Source organism: Ochotona curzoniae, unplaced genomic scaffold (genome assembly GCF_017591425.1).
Source record: "Ochotona curzoniae isolate NIBS_2020 unplaced genomic scaffold, NIBS_Ocur_1.0 scaffold_2453, whole genome shotgun sequence".
Classification (NCBI taxonomy): Eukaryota; Metazoa; Chordata; class Mammalia; order Lagomorpha; family Ochotonidae; genus Ochotona; species Ochotona curzoniae.
Window position 1 is genome coordinate 27802493 of NW_024467094.1, and position 6204 is coordinate 27808696.

Below are 6204 nucleotides of genomic sequence, written 5' to 3' on the forward strand. Positions count from 1 at the left end.
GCTCTCCCGGCTACCAGCTACATGCCCTCTCTCTCCCCCACCCATGGGCCCAGGAGAAGGTGGTGCCGGCTGTCACTGCAGCAGATACAGGTGCGGGGTGTTCTCGCACTCGGCACAGGTAGGGAGGAGCAGTCCCAGAAGGACAAGTGACTCACCCAGGGCCTCAGAGGGCCAGGTGCAAGCAGGGATAAGAGGACTTCTAACTTCTCAGGTCGGAGCTGTGGAATTGTAGGCCTGTTAACGAGTCTCTATGGGCCATTTTATTTTCATGGGAATGTTTAATTGGCACATCACCTGGAAACAGAGATGGAGTGAGTTTTTCACAAAGCCGGAACACCTGTACCCCCAGGAGGTCGGCTGGGAAATGGACTATTTCCTGAGTCCTGCAGATCCCTAGCTCTTGGCCGGGTTTACTCGTGTGGAGGTAGCCGCGCCCCGCCTCCAGCGCCTGCAGCAGCCCGTCTGGGTCTGGCCTGCCTGGGAACCGGGTCATACAGTCGGTGCTCCTGTGTCTGGTTTTTTTCTCCCCTTGACATCAAGCTGGTGGGATTCACCCATGTTTCTGTAATTGCACTTGACTCCTTTGGGTTGCTGCATAGGACATCATTGTGGACATGCACGACTATAAGGCTGTTGTGGCAGCATATCAGGTTAAGTTGCTACCCATGATGTCAGCATCACATATGGATGCCAGTTCAAGTCCCGGCTGCTCCACTTTCAATCCATCTCCCTAGTAAGGGCCTTGGAAAGCAGCGGTGGGGAGCCTACCTGTCACCCACGTGGGAGACTCGATGAAATTCCCGGCTCCTGGCTCTGGCCAGCCCCAGCCCTGGCCACTGTGGCCATTTGGGGAATGAACCAGTGAATGGAAGATCTCTCTCTCTAATCCTGCATTTCAAGTAAATACATATCTTTGGAAAGGAAGAAATATAAATAGACCTCCATTTCTTTATCCATCCCACTGCAGAGGGACATCTGAGGGCTTTCTTTGGTGCTTCTGGTATTACTAGCTAGATAGATGCAAGATGGATTTCCCTCTGTTTTGCAGTTCCTGGCTCCCAGCTCCCTCTGCAAGGCAAGGTCTCAGAATTTCAGTGGGCTCAGGTGAGTCATGAGCCACTGACTCTTGGTCTACATGTCTGTCCCACAGCCGACAGTAGAGGAATGCTCATGCCTGCTTCATCTGAGGCTGGATGACAAGACCCCCCACTGGAAGGAGTCCTGCCCCACGCCCTGGAGGAAGGAATGCTGCCGCGAGAGCCCCAGGGAGGGGAAGAATCTGAACAGACAGGCCCTGCAGGGGTTTCCCGTCTCCTTCTCCTCTGTTAGCTTCACATCCAGGCAGCCAAGTCTCCTGACATAGCCAGAGGAGAGGGCGTAGACCAGCCTCTGCCCCGCTGCCCACGCACTGGGAGGCGCCCAGAAGGTGGCATCCACAAGGACCTGAGCACCCTGGGCCCCTGGCGCCGCCTGGCACTGGGCATCTCTCCATCCCTGTCCTTTTTCATGTCTGTTCTCACAAGCCAGGAAATGGAAGTAGCTGTTGCCCAGAGTCCTGCAGGCTGCTCAAGAAAATTGCTTGAGCCAAGGACTGGGTGGTGGTGGAGGAGGGCCCCTGTTTAGAGCCCGCCGTCAGAGGCACTGGGCAAACCAACCACCTGGACTTGTGCATCTAACACGATGAGGGATCGTCCTGGGGACCAAGCCCCAAGCTGTGGGGTCTGGTGCTGTCTCCAGGCAGGTGAGGACAGAATGGAGGTGTGTGCTGCTGCTGCAGGCTGCACCTCCTTGCCGGGTGGTGGAAGCAAGCCGTGCTGAATTTGGATGTTTTTAACCATTTCTCAATCACATTCTATGGCTTCCTGTGTCATAAAGGACGTTGAAGTTATTGGTTGGATTTATTTATTACACATCTGTGTAAATGGTGGCATTCCTTTCCTAATAACACATCAGCAGTGTGTCAAATTACACCTAATCACTTACATTGATCTTACTTCTGGTGAGCTTCGTACATTTACTTTTCTGTCATTAAAAATATTTATTTCTTTTTATTGGGAAGAAGATTTACAGAGGGAAAGATACATAGAGAAAGATCTTCTTTCTACTGGTTCACTCCCCAAGTGACCGCAACAGCTAGAGATGAAGCCAGGAGCTTCCTCCAGATCTCCCACACAGGCGTCCTCCACTGCTGCCTTCCCAGGCCACAAGCAGGGAGCTGGAATGGAAGTGGAGCAGCCAGGACGTGAACTGGTGCCCATGTGGGATCCTGGCAAATAAAAGGTAAGGATTTAGCCACTAGACCATCGTGCTGGGCCCTACTTTTCTATTATTATTATTTTTTTTTTGAGATTTTCCTCTGTGCATCATTGGAGCATTTAAATATTGGAAATTTTATTATTTCTTCCACAATTGTACTGATACTGTTTTTTTATTTTTAGTTTTAGAAAACCTATTTATGTATCTTCATCTACTTGGAAGGCATGGTAAAAAGGAGCCTGGCATGGTAACCTAGTGGCTAAAGTCTTCAACTTGCACACGCCGGGATCCTTTATGAGCATCAGTTCATGTCCTGGCTGCCCCACTTCCCATCCAATTCCCTGCTTGTGGTCTGGGAAAGCAGTAGAGAATGGTCCAAAGCCTTGGGACCTTGTACCCACGTGGGGACCTAGAAGAAGCTCCTGGCTCCTGGCTTCAGGTCAGCTTAGCTCTGGCTATTGTGGCCACTTGGGGGAGTGAATCAACAGATGGCAGATCTTCCTCTCTGTCTCTTCTCTCTCTGTATATCTGACTTTCCAATGAAAAAAAAAATCTTTAAAAAAAAATTTTAAAAGATGTAAATGCCAGCAAAGGGTTCACTCCCAACTGCTCACAGCAGCCAGGGCTGGGCCAGAACTCCATGCAGATGTCTTCCTCATGGGTGAAAGGGGCCCATGCACTTGGCCCATCACCTGCTATCTCCCAGGATGCTTTAGCAGAAAACTGGGTTTGGAAGCAAAGCAGCTGGGGCTCACACTGGCATTCTAAAATGGGTTGAGGGTGTCCCATGGGTGGCCCCACCCCATTATTTACCTGAGACCTCCAGGCAGTGCAATGTGTGCACCAAAGTGGGGATGGATGGTGATATCCTGGTCTGGGCCCTGATCTCATCTTGAAACACTTATCCCACCCGTTTTCTTCCATACCTTAACCCTCTCCAGCCTAATGGAGACCCACACGGGCATGCATCCCACTCAACTATGTTGACAATGTCAAAATAAAATAATAAAATGAAGAAAAGTAAATTTCAAGGGAAAAAATGTAAAAAGCATCCCCTAGGCATGAGGAGCCAGACAGTGTCCATGATGCGAGGCCCAGGAGGCAATGGCGGGCACCGAGTTCTGTGGCAGCGGGAGGCAGGGGCTGAAAGCCGGCAGCATTCCTGCTCCTCCAGCTGGCCCTGCCCCTCTGCCCACTGGGAATGCTTGGAATGTGATGAGCTGATAAGACTGGAGCTCCAACTCCACTCCACCCCACTGGGCATGGCCCCGGGCAGCGCCAGGGTACCACACCTCACCCCCATCTATCAGAGCGATTTTCCAGGTGGGAGGAAGATGCCAATGGACAAAGCCCTAAAGCGGGGCCTGATAGGAGATCGGGAACCACGGGGGCACCCTTCATGGGGGGCAAACTGGCAAGATGCCAGGGCTGTGGGCATGGCCAGATGTTTTCCAGCTGAGCCAGGCTGTGACTCAGAAAGCACGGGGCCTGATTACAGGAAGTTAGGGCAAGCTGGGGAGGAGGGAAGCCAAGCAGAGAAGTGACCAGGTGCCATAGCTGCTGGCCCAGGAAGACATCGGGCACCTCTCTGCACAGGCAGGGTTCAAGTCCCTCGAGAGCAGCTGAAGACTCCCACGGTCCTTGTAGGTGGCTCCAGAGGGGCCCATGGTTCTGCTTAGGGCAGTTATTTGGTGCTGGCACCTGCCTTGCCATAGGTCCCTGTAGCCTTCTGTGTCTGCCTGCCTCCCCTGGTGATTCAGCCCATGTTGGAGACCTCTGCAGTGAGTGAGCTGGGGGCCTGCCCCACACAAGCTGAGTGCCTCAAGCAAGGGCAGGGGCTACGGCCAAGGTGCTCTGTGGAGGTGAGGGGCAGAAACAAGACGTGAGAAAAGCCCACCCACCCAGCCTGGGCCCCAGGCCTGTCCCAAGTGCCAGTCCTGCTGCTGGCTGGGCACTTCTGAGAAAGCTGCCTGGATGCACACAGAAGATGCGGGGAAGGGAGGGAGTTGGGGGCCAGGGAGGGGAGGCGGACTAGTGGTTTGAGGTTGGGCCTGGTTGAAGGAAGAGCAGAGATGGAGAAAACCTCAACCCCAGGGAGAATCGTGTGGTTGCACCTGAGATCCGCTGCGGGTGACCAGGGATGCCCCTGGAGTTGATTCAAACCTCGCTCGGGGCCCATGGCTCTCTGACCACTGCTGCAGGAGCCAGGGCAGGGGGCAGAGCCACCCGAGGCTGCAGTGGGAGCCCCTTGCCCTGGGGACCCCTGGCCACCCTCAGAGACCCTCACTAGGCATTCCTGCTAGCTGCTGAACGGGAGGGGTGTGTACTGGGTCCAAGAACAACCCCTGCCTGGGTCATGTGCACTTCCTCCTCACACCTAGCACCATGCCTGCTGGCACCTAGAGGTGGGGGAGGAGCCAGCGGCGCTTAGGAAATAAAACCATGAATGAATGACGACTGAATAAATCAATGACGAGTGTGAATAAACAAACCCAGCAGCCAACCTGAGTCGCTGTGGTCTTGGTCCTTGGCAGTGGGCAATCCTGCCACCTGGTGGCGACTGTGGTAACTGCAGGTGTGCTGTGGGCGCGGGGTGGGGGGGGGTCGGGGGCGAGGGGGGCAGAGGGGGTGGTAGGTCCCGGCCCACCTTGCGCAGGCCAGAAAGTAGCAGGTAAGTTGGATTCAGGGACCACCTTGCCCCTCCTCCTCACCTTATTCTCCAGAATACCCAGACCTCAAAGGCAAAGAGAGAGGGATGAGAGAGTTCCTCCAGTGACAATCAGACTGGCAGAAACTCTCTCTCCCCTTTCCTTCAGGCTTCTCCACTGACTTGCACACCCAGTCAGTTAGGACAGGTCTCAATTCCTGCAAGGACACATGCCTGGATGGCACAAAAAGGCCAGATTCCGTGCAGCCCGTGGGGCTCTGGGAATCCAAGCCACACAATGTTATGCCTATCACACAGCACCTGCCAGGCTCAGAAACACCAACACTGGCAAACACCTGGTCTGGGCACAGGAGACATGGCTGTGTGATTTATTTTTCTTGGAAAAGCATAACAGATTTATAAGAAGAAGAGACAGAGAGGAAGATCCTCCATCCACTGGTTCACTCCCCAACTCCCAAAGTGGCTGCAATAGCCAAAGTTGAGCCAATCTGAAGGCAAGAGCCGGGAGTCTCCTCTGGGTCTCCCACATGAGTGCAGGATCCCAAGGTTTTGAGCCATCCTCTGCTGCTTTTCCAGGCCACTAACAGGGAGCTAGATGGAAAGTGGAGCAGCCGGAACATGAACTGGCACCCATGTGGGATTCTGGTGGTTGCAAGGCAAGGATATAGCCACTAAGCCACTGCGTTGGGCCTATCTCCTTTGCCTTTTTAAACACAAGACTTTCTCTAGTACCATGAAGCAGCAAAATTGTCTGGAAGTCTTGAAGGAGTCCTAGAGCTGCCAGCCCGCCCATCTGATAGCAGCAGGTGCCAGGTTCCAGGCATCCCCTTCCCCTCAAGGGGACTTTGGTGGGACTCTGGGAGGACACCGGTGCCCGTCCTAGGCAGCTGTCTCCCAGTTGTCCCAAAGCCATCAGTCCCTGGGCTGCAAAACAAGACTCAGCTCAGGCCATCATCTGCAGCTTTCCCAGGGGGCATTTGCAGGGAGCTAGATCGGAAACAGGGTGTCCGGTGTGCAAACGATCATTCTGTTATGCTAGGCAGGGGTCATAGACAGTGCTAACTTAACTTGTTGTGTCACAACACCAGCACAAATGTAGAGACAATGTTATTAGTCAGGGTCCTCCAGAGAAAGACAAGCAATGGAGCGGTTGGCCAGAGTGGAAGGAACCCAGCTACACTCTCTTCCCACCATGCAGTGTGCCTGCTCAGCCAGGGAAGTAGGACTCACGTAGAACACCTGCTGGCTACTGCCTGGAGTGCAGATCGGTCGCTGTAGAG